At 36.8% G+C, this 24641-nt stretch overlaps 1 pseudogene; it reads right to left on the bottom strand.

Annotated features, from left to right (window-relative positions):
* Positions 1-1914: 1914 nt before the first annotated feature.
* Positions 1915-23286, bottom strand: Gm7398 (annotated as a pseudogene).
* Between the last annotated feature and the right edge of the window lie 1355 nt (positions 23287-24641).

The raw sequence follows: 24641 nt of genomic DNA, 5'->3' as shown, positions 1-24641 counted from the left end.
GCAAGGTGTGCCCCTGAGAAATTATACCATGCAACAGACCTGGTATAAAATGGATTTATTGGGGGAGGGGAGAAGAGTGAGGAACTGGGGAAGGGATAGAGGCAGACAGACAGAAGAAGCAAAGTCATTCGGTCAGAAAAAGTAGGGCAGAGAACAGATAGAGGGGAAGCTGAGAACAAAGACAGAGACAGAGAGCTCAGAAACAAGAACAATGGGAACAGAGAGAAGGGGCTGGGCCTGGAACAGTGAGATGGGGCTAATCAGTTCTTTTATCCTGCCTCACAGTTAGCAGTCTAGTTTGTTTCAAGAAACAAATATACTTTCTGTCAATGAATTCTGTAAGTGAACAGGAAATATTTTCATCTCTCAGAGCTGACAGTGTTAATTTTATAGTGTTTATAGGAGATTTTTTGGGACTATTTTCTTAAGAACAGTGTAAGCCAGGTATGTTGTCACATTCCTGTATAGCACCTACATGGAATGCTGAACCAAAACATTCTAGACCTTACTAGACATACAAAAAATACTAAGTGCCTGTCTCAAAAATAAAATAAATGAAATAAAACCAAACCAATGTGCCTTCTATATTTGTAACTTGTACCTTCGGGAACTAATAAGATAATGAATCAAAAATAAATTTCAATTATCCTTATGAATAAAAATAATTAGAAATGTTAAGAAGGTTAAAAAATCACTACAGGGAGGGGGAGGGGTCCTGGGTGGGAAAGCAGACAAGGAGAAGAGGAGAGGAACATGATCAGGTATTGTGGGGGTGGGAAAAAGGACTGAAGCGCTGAGGACTAGCAAAAAGAATGGAAACAGGCATCTTTGATATGTAGGAGGTTAGAAAACCCTCTAGAATATACCACAGACCTGGGAGGTGAGAGACTCTCAGGACTCAAAGGGAGGGACCTTAGATGAAATGCCCTGCAGTGGGGAGAGGGAACTTGTAGAGTCTTCCTCCAGTGGAGAGACAGGACATCAAGTGGAAAGATGGGGTTGCCATCCCACAGTCAAAAGCTCTAACCCAGAATTGTTTCTGTCTGAAAGAACTACTGGAAAAAAAATGGAGAAAAGCCTAAGGAAAAGGAGATCCAATGACAGGCCCAAATTGGGATCCAGCTCAAGGAGAGGCATCAAGGCCTGACACTATTACTGATGCTATGGTGTGCTCACAAAAATGGGCCTATCATGACTGCCCTCTTAAAGACCCAACCATCAGGTGAAAGAGTCAGATGCAGAAATTTACATGCAACCAATGGACAGAAGCTGGGAACCCCTGTGGTTGAATTAGGGAAAAGCTAGAAGAAGCTGAGGAAGAGGAGTTGAAGGAGGAGGACCAACAGTCTCAAATAACCTGGACCTCCCAGGATCTCTCAGACACTGAGCCACCAACCAGGCAGCATACACCAGCTGATATGAAGACCCAACACATATACAGACTTGAGGCCACAGGGAGTAGGGAGGTCTGGTGGGGTGGGGGTAGGATGGTGGGGACATCCTCTTAGAGATGGGGAGTTGGGGTGTGGGAGCATGAGGCCAGGAGGTATGGGATGTGGAACAATCAGAGGGTGGACAAGGAGGGGGATAAAGTCTAGACTTTAAAAAAAGATTAAGGAATAAATTTTAAATAATTCACTACATTAGTGTGTGGAAGTTCGGTACAAAGGACTATTTGCCACTCACTTATTCATTTAGATTTTGTTTGGAAGTTAATATAAAGAGGCTCTTACACTTAAACAAGAAAATGATTAAAGATGTTTAAAAATAAAGGAGTTCTATTTTGACTCTAAAGGTATACCTCCTAGTTAACTTTGTAATCACTTCACGGGGGTTAACTTCCTTCTTAGAATCATCAGAATTACAAGGATTAAAGAGCCTTTCAAACTCTGTTTCATAGGAGACAAAAATGTTAGTGAATTTTTTATTTGGTTACAAATGTACCAGCAAGTGAGAAATATGTATGCTTCATTAGTCTGAAGATGGGAAAGGAGAAGAGTACTTCAGAGTATGCTTCATAATGTCTCTTCACCATCTACATCAAAAAGCATATCGTAGTTGTTGGTCTCCATGTTCATCAAACCCTAAAACAGAAAAGCACTTCTTACTAAAGAAACTCCAAAGGATACAAATATGAAAGATTCTCTGCAAATGATGTATAGATGTGCTATGTTTAGTTAAGCAGGATAATTATAGTGTTAATAAACTATGAGGTACATCTGAGGTCAAATTCCCAATTTATCATTTCATGTCTTGAATAATTCCTACAAAGTCATTAGGATTTTACAGATAATATCAGTCACTTCAGTAAGAAATAATTCAAAATATCAAGTAGTTAAACTTTTTGATTCCTAAAACATATTTCGTTTCCTAAGGACATTTTATGGACCATGTGCAACATACCTCCATGGACTTCTCATGCATGTCTTCAATTGCTTCCAGGGTCAGATTCTGACTACATTCGGACAGTTTTAATGCTTGTTGTTCTTTTTGATAATTGTTCTACAAATGTAAAAGGAAAACATTACTGTAACAATTCTGTTCATTTTTGTTTTTACTGCCATGCAGCATGAATGCTAGGCTAACAACCAACCACTTAATGTATTTCCAATACTAAAATATTTACGTGAGCAAAAATAATTCCATATGAAATGTAAAAGGAATAGTTTTCCAAGTGATTTAACATTTTAACAACTATTATGACTAAATATACTTATATTTTTAAGTAACATGAAATACAATTATACTACCAATTGTGGGTTAATAAAACTTTTTTTTATGAGAAAGTGTTTGCCATGCTGCAGAGACTGGCCTTAGCCTCTCAAGTACTTAAGTTTATAGGCATGCACCATGTAAACATGAACTTGGTAAAATCCTAGCCCTGGAAGCTTAACTCTAGCTAGTGTTAATGCTTTTACCATATGGTGGCCTCCTTTTTCTAACCAGCAGAAGTAATCCCAGGAGGTGGTTCACTACCTCATCTCTGTATCTAGCCCCCACCTAAGGTGTATGTGCCATGTCTTCTACTTTCTTTTCCTTTCTTAAGGATGCCTTATACTTATTCTTTACTAAGTCAAACATCTTCACTTTTCTCAACTATTGTCAAGAGTTTCACCAACTGTAACTGTTATTTTAAATTTATGACTTTAGCTGGTCGTCAGTGTAATGCCTATAAAACTAACTTTTATAAAGTTTGAGTTAGAATGATCACAAGATCATGAATAGTTTTGATCACTTAAAGATACCCTGCCTCAAAATAAAGTGTAAAAAGATGTCTGGGGACAAAGTTTAGTGGTAGATTTGTTTTATCTAGGTTCCAATCTCAAGTAACAATGGAAGTAGTAATATAAATTTCTCTTTGTATTCTTTATGTTGGCAGACAACCATGGTAATTTGCATTTAAAAAATTAAGACAGGCTGTTTACACCTTTTCTCCTTCTGCTACTACATTCCTATTTTGTCCTTTATTCACAGTGATCAGTTTTGTACCTCACATTTCCACTCAAATCATCCTGATTAAGTACAATGACCTCCACTTTGTGAAGTTTCTCTTTAAAAAATGTACACGTGCATACATATGGAGACAAAGGATTAATATTGGGTGTCTTCTTTGGTTGCATCCCACTGTTTGGGAGACAGGGTCTCAATGAACCTAGAATTCATCCATTAGGCTACAACTGGTGGCTAGGAAGCTCTGGGAATCTTCTTATCTCTGAACTAAATCTGAGTTTGGTGGTTCTAAAATGCTCACCACCACACCAACTTTTATTGTTGTGGTGGTTTGTTTTTAGTTTTGCTTGTTTGTTTTGTTGTTGGTGGTGTTGGTGGTAGTGGTGGTGGTGGAGGTGTGTGCGTGCATGCTTACTCAGGGAATATAAACTCGAGTCTCCATGCCTACAGTGAGAAAGATTACCAAATAAACCATCTTCAAGCCCTGCAAATCTATTTTATTTGACCCATTAGCAGCATATGACAAAGTTAGTGAACTTTTCTTCCTTAAATGTTTTCCTTCACTCATGGTAGTTTTATTTGTACCAATTGTTCTCTTCCCTTTCTGGTTCACTCTCACCCCCTCACCCCCACCTCATGCAGAATTACAAATATTGAAGTACTCTGGGAGTCTGTCTTTAGACTCCTCATATACATAGATGATTACTCCCCCTTGAAATTTCATCCAGGGTTCAAGGTTTAAAAATTGCCTTCAATTGGAGTATTTATTTACTTTTTATCTTTAGTCCCTATCTCTTTCCAGAACTGACTCATAATGGCGGCTTCCTCAATGCCTTCCCAGGCAGGAATGGATCTCCTGTTCATTTCAAATTGAATACTTCTCAAACTGTTAACCAATCAAATAAAAAATAGTTAATATGGTCATCATCTCAGATCTTACTTGGAAACTATGTGATGACTACAGTCATTGGTACAGTAATGGAGAGATGATCTAAAATAGTTTGGTGATATTCTTCCACAGGAATATTCTGCCAGGGCTGTTGAGAAAGGTTGTTTCTATCCACTGTTACTAAATTTGTACTAAGTTTAGGATTCTAAGAACTGATTTGCCAGTTTGAGATGGCTTTCGAATATTAACAACAGAGTCCAGATGACACCAGTAAGTAAGCTTTCTCTCTCCTTTCAACTGTACCTGAGGCTGACATAGTGTGCTTACTTTTGTAGAAACTGGTAATCCTCTCTTCATCTTTCAGCAAAAGTCTGCCTCTTGAAAATTTATAATCTGGTCTACAAGAAAATACCTAGTGGTTTTCATTGATATAGTATGTGATCATACTTCTCTGCTTTACAATTCAGTAGGACTAGAACAGAACCAAGGATAGATAGATAATGAAACTTAACTTCGTTTCATGTGCCCAACACAAGGCTAGTTTCTCCATTCCTACTTGATACTTAGTTATTCTAGGTTAATTATGAAGTTAGTTATGATACCAACCACTGATTTATCTTGTTCTTCATTGAATTTCTGTATATCCATATCAAACTTCTGCTCACACAATTTGTTGTTGATCTTCTTTCTGTAAAGCACAGTAATAAAAGCAGTCACATTTCATACCGATATGAAAAAGACCACTCAAAACAAATTAAATTGACCATTTCATACTATAAAAAGAAAAACAGCAGTAAAAAATTATCTAATGGGAAATCATTATAGTTTTTTTTCCCTGAAAGATTATCAGAGAAGTCTTCTTTTATGTTTTAGCTTTTCAAAAATTAAAGAAGTTTTAATACATATATATCTTATTTTAGAATATTAATTGTATTTCAAAGTATTTTTTCATTATTTTCTATCAAATATAATGTCTAATTTATTTTCCTATATTGATTCAGTTAAGACTTAGTGCAAAACATAAGTCAATTAAAATATACAAATTGTCTGCATATGTAATTGATTTTTTTCCATATTGTTAAACATAATAAACAACAAATTACATTTCTAAGATTTTGTGTAAGACTTCTGTGTTTCCACAATTAATGTAAATCAAATTTTAAAATCTCATTAACAGGTACTTAAAGTAGAAAATAAAAATTTTCACAGATTTCTAAGAATTAGATTTAGTTTACTTGAAGGCATGAAGTTATATGGTTAACTGCTTAGACAAAATCAAAGACACACATTTTTACTAAAAGCTCAGTAATGTTTTTTTTTCAACTTCAGCCACATATAATTTTTAAAATGATACAAATGTGACCCTACAAAACTAACAACTCTACCTCTCACATTTGTTCGTTTGCCAAAGTCATTTTAATTTCTGGTTGCATTTTTTTGAAAGAATCTTTGATATAAGTTTCCATGTGTTTTCTCTTTATGTGACTCCAGTCCAAGGCGTCTGAAATAATCATCTTATATGTATGGGCAACAGGCACATATGTGGTGCGCATATATACCTGTAAGCAAAACACTAATACACAAATATGTCTGAAAAATAGGTATTAAGAGCATTGTTTCTTAAGCCATGTAAGACGTTTTGGGTCTATGATCCTAGTCTAGGAAGCTTAGCAGGAGATTTCCAGTGTAAAGGACAACATAGGTTACTTAGGAAAATTCAAGCCAGCCTGACATACATAGTGAGACTATATATCAAAGACAAATTATTATCCTCTAAGAAAGCTCATGCAACATTCAATTACATATAATTTAAAATAGATTCTTTGGGATCTGAGTTTCATTCCCTCACTGGTTAGTAAATTTGTCTTTCACTTTCAGTTACATAATTCATTTTATAAAAATCAGTGAGGGGATTGGTGAGATGATTCATCAGTTAAGAGCACTGGTTCCCTTCCAGAGATCTGAGAATGGATTCCCAGCATCCACAAGGTTGCTCACAACCTATAACTCCAGTTCCAGGGAATTCAATGCCTTCATCTGGCCTCCTCAGGTACAAGACATACAAGATGTGTACATACACACAATCAAGCAAAACAAACATACCCATAAAATAAAATTTAAAAAAATAAGTAATAAGGGTTATATTAAAGAATTCATTTTTCCATTGTGTCATATAAAGAAAAGCACAGAGGAGTTTAAGAAAAGAAACTGACTTAATATAAAATTAATACTGGGTCAACGAAATACTGTTGCATGTACAGAATTTTGTATACATATCACTTAGCTTTGAATACATGGAATGTAGAAAAGTTTACATCATTTTTTTCCTCTAAAAATCCCTTCAATGCAGTTATGAAAATGCCTCAGTAATAAATAGGGTTTACTGTGAAATGAGGACGTTCGCAAGTTTGATTCTAGTACCCATTTAGAAAACTAACCATGGATGTTTGCTTCTACAATAGCAGCACTGTGGTAGGCAGAGTGAGAATTGCTAGGACTTGCTGGCTGCTTATCTAGCTACATGTTCAGTGAAAGAGCAGGTCTTACGGGAATAAGGTGGAAAGAAATAGAGCAAAACCCAACATCCTCCTCTGCCCTCCACATGTGTATATATGCACCACAGACAGAAATATATGAAAAAAATAAAATTAAGTTTAATTAATGTCACACCTGTTGAAAAAGCACCATTTTCACTTCTGTACCACAGGCAAAAATAAGTCCATGATGCTAAATCAAAAATATTTGCAAGAGTCCATGTCATGAGTAGTTCTTGGGTGCTGACCTAGTCCCACAATACCCAGAGTAAGCTCAAATCCCAGGTGCTCTAACACTCCCAGGATCACAGGAATGGCCCCAACATCAGGAGTAACTGAGTCCCTAAGGATCCAGGGACACAGGAACTCCTGCCTTTCCAGTTGCATGGATTCCATCTGTTCTGAAACTGTACCTGGATCAGACCTGGGGTACTGGCTTTGCACCCACTCTTAAAACACCCAGAGGGAGCACGACTCTCAGGTATTCTGAAATGCTAAAGATCACAGGATCACAGAGGAAGCTCGACTCCCAGGAGATCAGACACACCCAGGAACACTGGAGTTCTGACAGAAGAGCAGAGCTGAGGGCACAATATCTTTCCCAACACCCTGTGTATCTGGGACCCCCACAAGAACCAGGGAAACAAAATCATCCTCCCGGCCAGAGGCACAGGTTCCTTGCAGTATGCAACTGTGTCTAGAGAAAACCTAGGGCTCTGGCACCTCACCAAATCTTGCAACACCAAGAAAAAGCTTAACCCCCAGGAGCTCTGACACAGCAGGATCTCAGGAGATTGGTCACACCAGGATTTCAAGATCCAAGAGGCAGCATGACTTCCAGGAGCTCAGACACACCCAAAATATCAGGATCCCAGGATCCCAAGATCTCAGAGATAGCTGGACTCCTATGAGTTCTGACACAACTAGGATTACAGGAGGGACAGGCTCCAGACAGAGACAGCAAGGGAAGGTAGCACCAAAGAAAATGAGATGGCACGAGGTAAGTGCAAGAATATAAGCAATAGCAACCAAGACTAGTCGGTGTCATCAGAAACCAGTTTGGCCAACAGAGCAAGTCTTGAATACCCCAACACATTGGAAAAGAAAGATTCAGATTCAAAATCACATCTCATGATGATGATAGAGGTCTTTAAGAACAAAAATAGTTCCATTAAAGAAATACAGGAAAACAGCTAGAAGCCCTTAAAGAGGAAACACAAAAATCCCTTAAAAAGTTAAAGAAAACACAATCAAACAGGTGATGGAATTGAACAAATACCATCTAGATCTAAAAATGGAAATACAGAATAAAAACTCACAAAGAGAGATGAACCTGGAGAAAGAAAACCTAGGAGACATAGATGCAAGCATCTCCAACAGAATACAAGAGATAGAATAGAGAATCTCAGGTACAGAAGATACCATAGAAAACATTGACACAACAGTGAAAGAAAATGCAAAATGCAAAAATCTCCTAACCCTAAACATCCAGGAAATCCAGGACACAATGAGAAGACAAAACCTAAGGAAAATAGGTATAGAAGAGAGAGAAGATTCCCAAGTCAAAGGGCCAGCAAATATCTTCAACAAAATTATAGAAGAAAACTTCCCAAACCTAAAGAAAGATGCACATGAACATGCAAGAAGCCTACAGAACTCCAAATAAACTGGACCAGAAAAGAAATTCCTGCCGACACATAATAATCAGAACAACAAATGCACTAAAGATAAAATATTAAAAGCAGTAAGGGAAAAAAGTCAAATATCATAAAAAGGCAGACCTGTTAGAAATACACCAGACTTCTCACCAGAGACTATAAAAGCCAGAAGATTCTGGACAGATGTTATATAGACCCTGAGAGAACACAAATGCCAGCCCAGGCTACTATACCCAGCAAAACTATCAATTACCGTAGATGGAGAAACCAAAGTATTCCATGATAAAACCAAATTCACACAATATCTTTCCACGAATCGAAACCTTCAAAAAAATAGATGGAAAACTACAACACAAGGAGGGAAACACTACACCATACAAAAATCAAGAAAGAAATCTTCTTTCAACAAACCCCAAAGAAGATAGCAATATAAACATAATTCCACCTCAAACAACAAAAGTAACAGGAAACAACCAACAGTCACTGGTCTTTAATATTTCTTCATAGAAATGGATTCAATTCCCCAATAAAAGACATAGAGTAATAGACTGGATACATAAACAGAACCCAGGATTTTGCTGCATACAGGAAACCCTCCTTAGTGACAAAGACAGACACTACCTCAGAGGAAAAGTCTGGAAAAAAATTTCCAAGCAAATATTTCCAGGAAACAAGATGGAATAGCCATTCTACTATGGAATAAAATCAACTTACAACCAAAAGGTTTTTGTTATTGTTTTTTTTTTTTTGTTTTTTTTATTGTTTTTCTTTTGTTTTTGTTTTTTAAAGATAAGGACTGTCACTATACTTGTCAAAGGGTGAATCAACAAAGATGAACTCACAATTCTGAACATCCATGCTCCAAATGCAAGGGCAACCAAATTCATAAATGAAACTTTACTAAAGCTCAAAGTATATATTGTACCCTACATAATAATAGTGGGAAACTTCAACACCCCACTCTCAGCAATGAACAGATCCTGGAAACAGTAACAAAAGAGAGACACTGTGAAACTAACAGAAGTTATGAAACAAATTGTTTTAACAGATATCTATATCTATAGATAACATAGAACATTTTATCATAAAACAAAAGAATGTGCCTTCTTCTCAACACCTCATGATGCCTTCTCCAATACTGTCCATATAATGGGTCACAAAACAGGCTTCAACAGATATAAAATATTTAAATAATCCCATGCATCCTATCAAGTCACCACGGACTAAGGCTTATCTTCAATAATAATATAAATAAGCCAGGCATGGGGGCACATGCCTTTAATCCCAGCACTTGGGACACTGAGGCATGTGGATTACTGAGTTCAAGGCCAGCCTGGTCTACAAAGTGAGTTCCAGGACAGCCAGGGATACACAGAAAAACCCTGTCTTAACCCCCCAAATAATAATAATAATAATAATAATAATAATAACAACAACAACAACAACAACAATAATGATATAAATTATACAAAACCCATATATATATATATATAAATATATATATATATATATATATATATATATATATATATATATATATATACACGTGGTAGTTGAACAACAGTCTAATCAACGATAACTCGGTCATGGAAGAAATTAAAGACTTTTAGAGTTTAATGAAAATGAAGCTACAACATATCCAAACTTATGGGACACAATGAAAGCATTCTAAGAGAAAAACTAATAGCTCTGAGTGCCTCCAAAAAAGAAACTGGAGAGAACATACACTAGCAGCCTGGCAGCACAGTTAAAAGCTCTAGAACAAAAGGAAGCAAATTCACCCAAGAGGAGTAGAAGGCAGGAAATAATCAAACTCAGGGCTGAAATGAAACAAGTGGAAACAAAAAGAACTATACAAAGAATCAACCAAACCAGGAGCTGGTTCTTTGAGAAAATCAACAAAATAGATAAACCCTTAGGTAGACTAAAGAGAGGGCACAGAGTCCAAATTAACAAAACCAGAAATGAAAAGAGAGACACAAAAACAGAAACTTAGGAACCCCCCCCAAAAAAAATTATCAGATCCTACTATAAGAGCCTATACTTAACAAACCTGGAAAATTTGGATGAAATGGACAACTGTCTAGACAGATATCAGGTACCAATTTAAATCAGGATCAAATAGACCCTGTAAACACTCGTATAACCCCTAAAGAAATAGAAGCAGTCTTTAATAGGCTCCCACCCCCTCACCAAAAATAAAACCCCAGGATCGGATGGGTTTAGTACAGAATTCTATCAGACCTTCAAAGAAGACCTAATACCAATACTCTTCAAACTTTTATGCAAAATCAAAAGAGAAGGAACACTATTCAATTTTCTATGAAGCCACAATTACACTTATACCCAAAACATACAAAGACCCAAATGAAGAAAGGAAACTTGAGACCAGTTTCACTTATGAATATTGATGCAAAAATACTCAATAAAATTCTGGTAAACCCAAACAAAGAACACGTTAAAATGATCATCCTTCATGATCAAATGTTCTTCATCCCAGGGATACAGGGATGGTTCAATATATGGAAATCCATCAGCGTAATCCACTATGTAAACAATCTTGAGGAAAAAAAACACAGTATTATCTCATTAGATGCTGAGAAATCATTTGCAAAAATTCAACAACTCTTCATGATAAAATTCTTGGAAAGATCAAGAAGCCAAGGCCCATACCTAAACATAGTAAAAGCAATATAGAGCAAACCAGTATCCAACATCAAAATAAATGGAGAGAAACTTGATGCAATCCCACTAATATCAGACAAGACAAGATCACTCTCTTCCTACCTATTCACAGTAGTATATAATATAGTAGTATTTTATAGTACTAGAAGTTATATCCATAGCAACTATATAACAAAAAGAGGTCAAAGGGATAAAAATTGGAAAGGAAGAATTCAAAATATCACTATTTGCAGATGATATGATAGTATATGTAAGTGACCCCCAAAATTCCAACAGAGAACCCCTAAACCTGATAAACAAATTCAGCAAAGTGGTTGGATATAAAATTAACTCAAGCAAATCAGTAGCTTTCCTCTACTCAAAGGATAAACAGGCTGAAAAAGAAATTATGGATACAACACCCTTCACAATAGTCACAAATTATAATACCTTGGTGTGACTCGAACCAAGCAAGCGAAAGATCTGTATGATAAGAACTTCAAGTCTCTGAAGAAAGAAATTGAAAATCTCAAAAGATGGAAAGATCTCCCATGCTCATAGATTGGCACAATTAATTTAGTAAAAATGGCCATCTTGCCAAAAGCAATCAACAGATTCAATGCAATCTCCATCAAAATTCAAACTCAATTCTTCATAGAGATAGAAAGAGCAATTTGAAAAATCATTTGGAATAACAGAAATCCAGTATATCAAAAAACTATTCTCAACAATAAAAGAACTTCAGGGGGAATCATTCCCGACCTCAAGCTGTATTATAGAGAAATAATGATAAAAATGTATGGTAATGGTACAGATACAATTACTTCATGAAATTCACAGGCAAATGGATGGATCTAAAATATATAATCCTGTGTGAGGTAACCCAATCCCAAAAGTACAAACATGGTATGCACTCACTGATAAGTGGATATTAGTCTAAAAGCTCAGAATACCCAAAATGTAATTCACAGACCACAAGAAGCTCAAGAAGAAGGAAGACAAAAGTGTGGGTGTTTCAGTCCTTCTTAGAATGGGGAACAAAATACTCCTGGGAGGAAACATGGAGACAAAGTACAGAGCGGAGACTGAAGGAATGACCATCTAGAGTCTGCCCAAACTGTGTATCCATCCCATATACAGACACCAAACCCAGTCACGATTGTGGATGCCAACAAGTGCTTGCTGACAGGAGCCTAATATGACTTTCTCCTGAGAGGCTCTGACAGAGCTTGGCAAGAACAGAGGCTGATGCTCACAGCCAACCATCAGATTGATCATAGGATTCCCAGTGGAGGAGTTAGAGGAAGGACTGAAGGATTTGAAGGGGTTTGCAACCTTATAGGAAGAACAACAATATGAACGAACCAGACCTCCCAGAGCACCCAGGGACTAAGCCATCAACAAAAGAGGGGGTCCCATGGCTCCAGTGCATATATAGCAGAAGATGGCCTTGTCAGACATCAGTGGGAGGAGAGGTCCTTGGTCCTGTGAAGGTTCAATGCCCCAGTGTACCCACATGCGAGGGTGGGGAAGTGGGAGTGGGTGGGTGGGCAAACACCCTCATAGAAGCACAGGGAGGGGTAATGGAATAGGGAGTTTCTGGGGTGAAACCAGGAAAGGGCTATTATTTGAAATGTAAATAAAGATAATATCACATAATAAATAAATTAAATTAAAAAAAATATTCACAAAATACTACATATAAATAAGTCATTAAGATGTCATATAGTATATTAATCAATACTTCCTAATATATAAATTATGTTAATACTATATAGTTTAAACAAATTATATATCCAAAAATGTACCTTCAAAATTTCCCAGTATATTTTGTACTGGAGATCTGTGAAGTAATTAAAGCTTTACAAAGTAAGGATGCTGGGGATACTGTTTGATTGCTCAGCTTTTGTCCTACAAGCAGGACGATGAGAGTTTGACCCACAACATTACACCCTCCAAGAAAACCATTAAAATTAAGGATTAATCTTATAGAAATATTGTTTATAGTATATATCATATTCCAATTATTAATATACATTACTTGCTATACAATCAATTAAATTTTTCTGGAAGTACTTACACTAAGAAGGAAATAATAAGTTTGAACACATTACCATGTATCTCCAACTACTTCTTCAGGATTTGCATTCCCATCATCATGAGTTACTGGATTCTGTACTGGGTTCGTAATAAAACAAGATATTAAAACAATTATGTTATTTTGCAAATTTTAATGAAATACTTTGTGATCATTCAGGCATAGTGCCAACATTAGGTTTTAAAGCAGATCTATTATTTGCCTAGAAGTTAAACAAAATCAAGTAATGTCTAATTGTCATCTAAAAATATGTTTTAAGCTGTTTATTTATATGTTGTGATTAAAGACAAGAGATACAATATGAGATTTTTGATCTCCTTTACAAGCCTAAGAAGAACAACTGAGAAAAAAGGAAGTGTAACATCAATGCCCATCATTAAATATTTGGTACCTTCCATAAGGTCCAATTCTGAAGCATTCCTAACTTGCTGTTCACCACTTAACAAATTCCAGTTTTCCATTGGTGTCTCTACAGAACGTGCAAAACGCTGCCATTCCTCTGAGAAACTTACGTTTTCTGATTTAAAATAAAAAGAAATTTTCTCAAGCCATTTGAATTAAAAAAAATCACTTAAACTAATAAAATTGAAATATAAAATAACATTAAGGAATGATTTTTACAAAAACAGCACTTCATAATTGCAAAAAGGGTTTAAAGATAAAACCATATTTCTATTACCCTCTGATTTAATACTAAAGACTTTAGTATTTAAACATGGAACACAATAGTTGGCTTCAAAGATAGCCATTAATAACCTTAACTTTAATATGTACACATTTTTAAAAAGAATTATTTAAGTTGAATAAAGTATCTTGGTCTTCCTTACTATAAAAGAATAGAGGTGTGTTATTTTTTACTTTAAAACTCTCTCTCTCTCTCTCTCTCTCTCTCTCTCTCTCTCTCTCTCTCTCTCTCTTTCTCTCTTACACACACACACACACAGACACACACACACACACACACACACACACACACACACACACACACACACTATGATGGCTTTAACTGTGACTTCATGTGGGTTTATATCTAAACATAAGAGGATCTGCATGTTGGTCCCATTCCTGCAAGGTTTTTGATAAGTTAGAGAAAATGTGTCTGCATCTCAATCTCCAAATAAAATCATAGTTGCTATTATCACAACCAAGCTCCTCAATCTTTTTCATCGAAATACAAATCTAAATTATAAAGTTCTGTCTGGCTGGACATATATTTCACTGCTACAGCAAGAAGCTCTGGGTTCAATCTTCAACTATGAAAAACCCCCACAAATTTTAAAAGTAAAAATAAAACAAGCATGTTTCCTCAGGTCCCAGTACATTTGTAAGGCTGAGGACTTCAGTTTCAAGGCCAGTTCAAGCTGCACATGAGGTTTCAGACACTCCTGAGATACAGAGTTAGAGCTTACTTCCCTAAACCAAAACAACACATAAATAAACACAGCCTGGCCTGAAGTATGTCTGAAGTTCCAGCACTTCAGAGGCTGAGAGGAGCCTCGGGATTTTGAGGCCGTTTGGATCCTATATATACAAGTTTCGGCAATCTGGCCTTTCAACACCAGGTAGAAGAAAATGAAGACTCGTCTTCAGTTTGTTTTTAATAAATTTCTGTCGGGTAGCAGCAGCACAGAAAAGGTTCTAGTCTGTTTCTGCCACTAACTGACCTCCAGTTTACTCACACTTCACATCCCCAGGCCCAAGGAAGACTTTCAGGGTCTCCAATTCCATGGCCTTCCTGCTTTCTGCTAGATACTAGACTGTTCAAACTCCTGCCCTTAGTGAAGTTCTCCGTTTTTCACCGCAGAGGTCTAAGTGGGTAAAGTCGATTGTGAACCCAGCAGCAGTGCTATCCGGAGTCCAGGGAGGGTCATCTCCTCTCCTTACTCTGGAAGTAACACCTCCTCCCCTCCACCTTCACCCCATCCGGACCCCCACCTGAACCATTATTAACCATCTTTTAACAGGTCACTGACTACCTCCACAGAGACTTCCCCCTACCATGCTTCCTCAAGAAACTTCCCTTCCTCAAGAACTCAGCTTCGTGGCCACCACAAAGCATACTGGGTAACAGGGATTGGGCAGCTGGAAAACAATCTCAGCCAAGCCCCTTGCTGATTGGCCGTGTTTGCACATGCTTACTAAAGTGAGAGAGGCTCTATCAGTCATCTGTCATCCAAGCAGCAAATAAGAGATAGTATTTTAGCTGCCACTACTACCCAGAAGTTTTCCATTTTCCAAGTTTGCAATACTAACTTGAAAGTTAAAATAAAATGAACCCCAAAGAAGACTCTCCTACTTTGTTTCAGTTGAAGGGGCTGTTATGTGTATTTCGGATTTGTTTTATTTATTTAACTAACGTGCTTTTGCATGTTTGTATTTGTTCAACATGCATGTCTGGTGCTCATAGAAACTAGAATAGGATGCCAAATCCCCGGGATCTAGAATTACAAATGGTTGTGAGCCATTATATGGGTCCTAGGAACTAAACCTTGGTTTTCCCCAAGAGCAACAAGTGGTCTTAATTTGAAAGCTATCTTTCCATCCCTGCCCTGTGTGTGTTTTAAGGTATGCTGGATCATTTCTCTCGATAGATGTTTATTTTTAATATACAGTGGAGATTATAGAAATATGACACTTTCCTCATATTGTCTATTTCCAGAAAAAGAAAAAAAACATAATTTTAAAGGATTCTGTAAATCATAAAAAGAGATTCAGCAAAAATGATGTGTATACATTTCAGTATATGTGTGCAGAAGAAGACTGTATTCTCAATCATATTCCAACTTACATTTTTTGTTTGTTTGTTTTTCCAGACAGGGTTTCTCTGTATAGCCCTGGTTGTCCTGGAACTCACCCTGTAGACCAGGGTTGCCTCAAACACAGAAATCCCCCTGCTTCTGCCTCCCAAATGCTGGGATTAAAGGCATGCGCCACCACTGCCTGATCCAACTTAAATCTTCAGAGACAGGGTCTCTCTGAATCTGCAGCTCACCGACGTCACTAGCCTGGCTAGCCAGCTAGCTATCTCTACCTACTCAGCACTGGACTGCAGCCTGCATTTTTAAAGTGGATTCTAGGCCCCCACCTTAAGTCCATATATTTTCAAGGAAAGCACTTTACCAAATGAGCCATAATTCTAGCCCCTCTGCAGGGTTTGTTATGTTGCTGTAGCCACTGTCTTTTTTTTTTTTTTGGGGGGGGTGCATATTTCTCTAATCATGCCTAAATTTAAGTTCCTAAAATGCTTAATGCTGGTTTTGTTTGTTTCCTTACAATAGCCAATTGCATTTCTTGCTCACTTTACAGTTAATTGGGCAAACTGGAAAAACTAACATTTCATTTGTGAGGCTTATTGTTGTTTTTTGTTTGTTTGGTAGGTGTTTTGTTAATTTCGTGTGTTGGTTGGGTTTTTTTTTTCACCACTGAAGATGAAACTCATAGCTTTTACATGGTGCTGTACCACTGAGGTACACCTTCAGCTAATCTTTGTTTCTGAATGTTGGGTGAGTAGTCATCTGTATGTGTTTTAAAGAAAACTACAATTATTGTGAAACCTAAAATTATCCTCCTATGCTATAGGGTTTATAGAGATCTGATGCCATCTTCTGTCCTCTTCAAACAACAGGCAAATATCTCCAAAAACACCTACCTCCAGATTTATCCAACATACTGTCTTGTTCATCTCTGTGAAGAAAGGACAATAAAATTTTAAAGCTAGAAATATAGTGGACTGGTAGAGCATTTGCCTAGCACACACACAAAAAAAAACTTTACACAGGAACTTCTTTTAATTATTTAGAATAGATATATAATGTGTGGTTTGGAACAAATGTCATATTCATATAAAATACATGGTAGACAACCAAAGTGAACCTGAATTATTTACTTTTAACAATTCATACATTTATACCCCACAGTAGTTTATTCATAACTCTCCCACACTTGCTGAGACCCTTCTTCTTCCCAGATGGTCCCCCTCTTATTTTTATGATGTTTCTCCTTTTGTTTGTGTTTATATCTGGGAAGATCCCATGCAGGTGGCTATATTGTCCAAGTTGCTATGTGTTTGTGATGACAAGGACTTAAGGACCCCAAGCAGGGCTTGAACTCAATATATAGTTGCATCTGACCATGAATTGTTGATTTTCCTGAATCTACTCCTCCAGTGAAGGGATCACAAACACTACTTTTGAAGTACTCTATTGAACTGGGAAAAATTGAAAATATTACCTTATATCTTCATCTGCTTCTACGTGAGGCGGCATATTCTCATGTTTGCCAAATGCTGGCCTTTTTACTATATTGACAATAGAAAATGGAAACATTTGAAAGTATGCTATATAAGTAATAGTTAATAAAGTATTTTCAATTTGCATTTCTCTGGAAAAACTGCCCACGTGAGTTTTTGAAACAGCTTTTATAAATGAAATAATTACATCAAGGAAATTGAGGATACAAGGAGAAAACAAAACTTAAGGATAATAGGTATAGATGAGAAGTAAGATTTCCAACTTAAAGGGCCAGTGAATATCTTCAACAAAATTATAGAAGAAAACTTCCCTAACCTAAAGAAAGAGATGCCCATGAACATAAAAGAAGCCTACAGATCCCCAAATACTTTAGACCAGAAAAGACATTCCTGCCATCACATAATAATCAAAACACCAAATGCACACAACAAAGAGAATATTAAAAGCAGTAAGGGAAAACAGTTCAAGTAACATATAAAGGCAGACCTATCAGAATTTCACCTAACTTCTCCCCAGAGACTATGAAAGCCAGACGATCCAGGACAGTTGACATACAGACCCTAAGAGAGCACAAATGCCAACCAAGGCTACTATACACAGTAAAACTCTTTTACCATAGATGGCGAAACCAAGGTATTCTATGACAAAAGCAAAATTACACAATATCTTCCAAAAAATCATGCCCTTCAAAGTATAATGAAGGGAAAACACCAAAACAAGGAGGGAAATTACATTCTAGAAAAAGCAAGAAAGTAATCTTGCAGCAAACCTAAAAGAAGATGGCCACATGAACAAAATTCCATCTCTAAAAACAAATATAACAGGAACCAACAACGACTATTTCTTAATATCTCTTAATATCAGTGGACTCAAATCCACAATAAAAAGACATAGACTAATAGACTTAATGTGTAAGCATGACCCAGCATTTTGTTTCATACAAGAAACAAATCTCACAGACAAAGACAAATATTACCTCATAGTAAAAGGCTAGAAAACAATTTTCCAAGCAGATGGTCACAAGAAACAGGCTGGAGTAGGCATTAGAATATCAAAAAAAATTGACTTTCAACCCAAAGTTATCAAAAAAGACAAGGAGGAACACTTCATATTCATCAAAATTAAATTTACCAAGAGGAACTCCCAATTCTGAACATCTATGCTCCAAATGCAAGGGCAGCCACATTCATAAAAGAAACTTTAGTAAACCTCAAAATACACATTGCACTGCACACTATAATAGTGGAAGACTTCAACACCCCTCTCTCATCAATGGGCACATCCTGGAAACAAAAACTAAAAACAGACACAGTGAAACCAACAGGAGTTATGAAACAAATGGATTTAGTTGAAAACTTTATCCTAAATCGAAAGGATATCCCTTCTTCTCTGTACCTCATGAGGCCTTCTCCAAAATTGACCATATAATCAGTCACAAAACATGCCTCAACAGATATAAAAATATTGAAATAATCCCATGCATCCTATCAGATCACCACAGACTAATGCTGATCTTCAATAATAATATAAGTAATAGAAAATCCACATATATGTGGAATGTGAACAACAACCTACTCAATGATAACTTGGTCAAGGAAGGAATAAAGAAGGAAATTAAAGACTTTTTAGAGTTTAATGAAAATGAAGCTACAACATAACCAAACATATGGTACACAATGAAAACAGTAATAAGAGAAAACTTCACAGCCCTGAATGCCTCTAAAAAGAAACTGGATAGAGGATACAGGAGCAGCTTGACAGCACAACTAAAAGCTCTAGAACAAAAGGAAGCAAATTCTCCCAAGAGGAATAGAAGGCAGGAAACAATCAAACTCAGGACTGAAATCAACCAAGTGGAAACAAAGGAACTATACAAAGAATCAACCAAACCAGGAGCTGGTTGTTTGAGAAAATCAACATGATAGGTAAACCCTTAGCCAGACTCACTAAAGGGCACAGGGACATCATCCTAATTAACAAAACCAGAAATGAAAAGGGAGACATAACAACAGAAACTTAGGAAATCCAAAAAATCATAAGATCCTACTACAAAAACCTATACTCAACAAAACTGGAAAATCTGGATGAAATGGACACTTTTCTAGCCAGATATCAGGTACCAAATATAATTCAGGATCAGATAAACCCTAGAAATACTCCCATAACCCCTAAAGAAATAGAAGCAGTCATTAATAGTCTCCCAAACAAAAAAGACCAGGATCTGATGGGTTTAGTACAGAATTCTATCAGATCTTCATGAAGACCTAATACCAATACTCTTCAAACCATTATGCAAAATCTAAAGAGAAGGGACATTATTCAATTTGTTCTATGAAGCCAGAATTACAATTATACTCAAACCATACAAAGACCCAATGAAGAAAGGAAACTTCAGACCAATTTCCCTTATGAAAATTGATGCAAAAATATTCAATAAAAGCCTTGCAAACTGAATCCAAGAATACATAAAAATGATCATCCATCATGATCAAGTACACTTGATCCCTGTGATGAGGGATGGTTTAATATACAGAAATCCATCAACTTAATCCACTATAGAAACAAACTCAAAGACAAAAATCACATGATCATTTCATTAGATGCTGAGAAAACATTTGACAAAATACAGCACCCATTCATAGTAAAAGTCCAGGATAGATCAGGAATTCAAAGCCTATACCTAAACATAATAAAAGCAATAGATAGCAAACCAGTAGCCAACATCAAACTAAATGGTGAGAAACTGGAGGCAATCCCGCTAAAATCTGGGACTAAACAATGCTGCCCACTTTCTCCCTACCTATTCAACATAGTACTTGAAGTCCTAGTCAGAGCAATTAGACAACAAAAAGAGAACAAATGAATACAAATTGGAAAGGAAGAAGACAAAATCTCACTATTTCCAGAAGATATGATAATATATATAAGTGACCCCAAAAATTACACCAGAGAAATCCTAAATCTGATACACAGCTTCAGTGCAGTAGCTGAATACAAAATTAACTCAAACATATCAATGGCATTTCTCTACAAAAAGAATAAACAGGATGAAAAAGAAATTAGGGAAACAACACCCTTCAGAATAGTCACAAATAATATAAAATACGTTGGTGTGACTCTAACTGAGTAAGTGAAAGAAGGATCTGTATGATAAAAATGTCAAGTCTCTGAAGAAAAAATCAAAGAAAATCTCAGAAGATGGAAAGATCTCCCATGCTCATGGATTGGCAGGATTAATGTAGTAAAAATGGCTATCTTGCCGAAAGCAGTCTACAGATTTAATGCAATCCCCATGAAAATTCCAACACAATTCTTAACTGAGTTAGAAAGAGCTATTTGCAAATTCATCTGGAATAAGAACAAAACCTAGGATACAAAAACTCTTCTCAAAAATAAAAGAATCTCTCCTGGAATCACCGTGCCTGACCTCAAGCTGTACTATAGAGCAATTGTGATAAAAACTGCATGGTACAGGTATACTGATAGACAGGTAGATAAATGGAATAGAACTGAAGACACAGAAATGAACCCACACACCTATTGTCACTTGATCATTGACAAAGTAGCAAAAACCATCCAGTGGAAAAAAAGACAACATTTTCAACAAATGGTGCTGGCTCAATTGGCAGTTAGCATGTAGAAGAATGCAAATTGATCTATTTTCATCTCATTGCACAATGCTCAAGTCTAGGTAGATCAAGGAACTCCACATAAAACCAGAGACACTGAAACTTATAGAGGAGGAAGTGGGGAAGAGCTTCGAAGACATGGGCACAAGGGAAAAATTCCTGAACAGAACAGCAATGGCTTGTGCTGTAAGATTAAGAATAGACAAATGTGACCTTATAAAATTGCAAAGCTTCTATAAGTCAAAGGACACTGTCAATAGGACAAAACAGCAACCAATAGATGGGAAAAAATCTTTACCAATCCTAAATCAGATGGGGACTAATATCCAATATATATAAAGAGCTCAAGAATCTGGACTCCAGAAAATCAAATAACCCCATTAAAAAATGGGGACAGAGATAAACAAAGAATTCACAACTAAGGAAAACCGAATGGCAGAGAAGCACCTAAAAAATGTTCATCATCCTTAATTATCAGGGAAGTGCATGTCAAAATAAACCTGAGATTCCACCTCATACCAGTCAGAATGGCTCAGATCTAAAACTCAGATGACAGCAGATGCTGGCGAGAATGTGGTGAAATAGGAACACTCCTCCATTGCTGGTGAGATTGCAAGCTGGTAAAACCACTCTGGAAGTCAGTCTGGTGTTTCCTCAGAAAATTGGACATAGTTTTACTGGAAGATCCAGCAATACTCCTCCTGGGCATATTCTCAGAAGATATTCTAACTTGTAATACTGACATGCTTCACTATGTTCATAGCATCTTTATTTATAATAGCAAGAAGCTGAAAACAACCCAGATGTCCCTCCCCAGTGGAATGGATACAGAAAATGTGGTACATTTACATAATGAAATACTACACAGCTATTAAAAACAATGAATTCTTGAAATTCTTAGACAAATGGATGGATCTTGATGATATCTTCCTAAGGGAGATAACCCAATCACAAAAGAACACACAGGATATGCATTCACTGATAAGTGGATATTATGCCAGAAGCTCACAATAACCAAGACACAACCTGCAAAACCCATGAAACTCAAGAAGAAGGAAGACCAAAGTGTGGATACGTCATTCCTTCTTAGAATGGGAAACAAAATGCCCATGGAAGGAGTTAAAGAGACAAAGTTTGCAGCTGAGACTGAATGAATCCAGAGACTGCCTCACTCAGGGATCAATCCAATAAATAACCAACAAACCCAGACACTATGGCAGATGCCAACAAGAGCTTGGGGACAGGAGACTGATATAGCTGTCTCCTGAGAGGATCTGTCAGTGCCTGACAAATACAGAAGTGAATGCTCACAGACATCCATTGTACTGAGCACAGGGTCCCCAATGATGGAGCTAGAGAAAGTACCCAAGGAGCATAAGGGGTTTGCAGCCCCATAGGAGGATAAACAATATGAACTAACCAGTACCCCCAGAGTTCCCTGGGACTAAAGCACCAATCAAATAAAACAGATGGTGGGACTTATGGCTCCAGCTGCATATGTAGGAGAGGATGGCCTAGTATGTCATCAACGGGAGGAGAGACCCTTGGTACTGTAAAGGTCCTATGCCCCAGTATTAAGGAATGCCTGGGCCAGGAATTGGGGGTGGGTGTGTTGGGGGCAGGGGGAGAGGTGAGAGGAGAGGGGATTTGCAGAGGGGAAATAGAAAAGGTGATAATATTTGAAATGTAAATAAAGAAAATATATAATAGAAAAAAGGAATGAAATAATTTATTTGCAGGTTTTATGAGATAAATTCATGTTTTGCTAACATATAGGAACACCGTTCAGATCTTTTTCTGGGGTAAAATCATAGCAAGTTATTGTTTCTCAACATATTATGTCTAAAGTGCCAAGAGTAGGTATATGCACTGCTAAAACTCGGGTATAGGAATATATAGATATAGGTAAAATTAGAAATGAAGTACATGAAAACTTAGAAAAGACTTCTTCCATTGCAGGTGAGTTGGGAAAAGTCTAATGAACTGCAGGACACAATCAATACTGAAGACTGGATACCTTCAGAATGAGCCTGCTCTTCTTCTTCATCTGAATCAAAGTCAACAAGTAATAAGTAACCTTCCTTTGGTATCACCCGCAGTTTCTTAATAGACATTTTTCTCTTAAGCGCTCAGTTGTCTTCTTAGTTAAAAAATATAAATAAAAAGGAAAAAAGAAAAAAAAGTAGTTATCTAAATCCAAAGGTATCATTTAAATAGTTAAAAATGTCAAAAAGTCAAATAATTATTTTAGCTCATTGAAAGATTGTTTCTTTTGTTTTTTAACACTTATATTTTTAATAATTTGTCTTTATCAGAGAGTTTTGCATACATATTCAATATGGTTACACGTGTATATGTGTATGTGTGTGTATGTGTATATGTATGTGTATGTGTATGTGTATATGTATATGTATATGTATATGTATATATATACATACACACACACACACACATATATATATATATGCTTCCCCTTACAATTTCCTTCATGTATCCCATTTATCATGTCCCTCTCCCTCCCAACTTTGTTTTAAAATCTTCTTTAACTTACTTATTTTAAATCCTTCTTTAGAACCCAAGTTAACAATCTGTCATTTCTCAGTTTAAAAAAGGCAAAAACAGGTCAGCCTTTAATACGTGAGTCCTCCTTTTCTCACCAAAAATGATGAGCAAAATGTGTTTGCATTTAAACTTTGAGGCATCTGAATTTTGGTACTATCTCCCAAAGATTCTTTTTAAACAAAACATCAGCAATTCCAATTTTCAGTATATCTCTGTTTTAAAGTAAATTCATGGTACTATCCAGAAAGATGATGAACATGGTAACTATATATTCATGTCAAGAATACCCAATGCTCAGTCTACAACAAACACTCACCACCATTACCCACACAGAAAATCCTTATATTGGAGAAATTTGGGATTGGGGGAAGCCGAGGATTTCAAACATCTGAAGATTGTAAGTTAAAGGCCAGCCCAAGCCAGAACAGCCTGAGCTACAAAGGAAGATCCCATCCTACAGAACTAAAACTGAGAGAAAAAGCTGAACTTGGTGGTCCAAGTCTTTAATCCCAATACATGGGCGATTAGACAGGAGGATCCCTGTTCAGAATCCTTCCCAGATTACTTATTAATCTCTTGTAATGTCTCCTCTTCTTCTTTTCATTCATTCTTCCTACGCCACTCCCCTCTCTGCAATGTCCATACAGTCTATACCAAAGGAACACACCATAGAGAAGACAATGAAGAGGGAGGAATCCTCAGTGTGTTTCTAATGGGTCCCGGACAGCACACAGGACAAGCGCCAAGTTGGACCCTAAGGCTCCTTACAGCACACAGGACAAGCGCCAAGGATCCTCACTCACAGCCCCATGCTCCCCCGACCCTCAATCCTGCAGCCAGCTCTCTGATCCTATTCCAAGGCCCCATGATTGTGTCCTCCAAGGGTTCACAATCTTCTAAGGCCCTG

The sequence above is a fragment of the Mus musculus genome, chromosome X (genome assembly GCF_000001635.26).
Source record: "Mus musculus strain C57BL/6J chromosome X, GRCm38.p6 C57BL/6J".
Classification (NCBI taxonomy): domain Eukaryota; kingdom Metazoa; phylum Chordata; class Mammalia; order Rodentia; family Muridae; genus Mus; species Mus musculus.
This window is presented reverse-complemented; position numbering and strand designations above follow the sequence as displayed.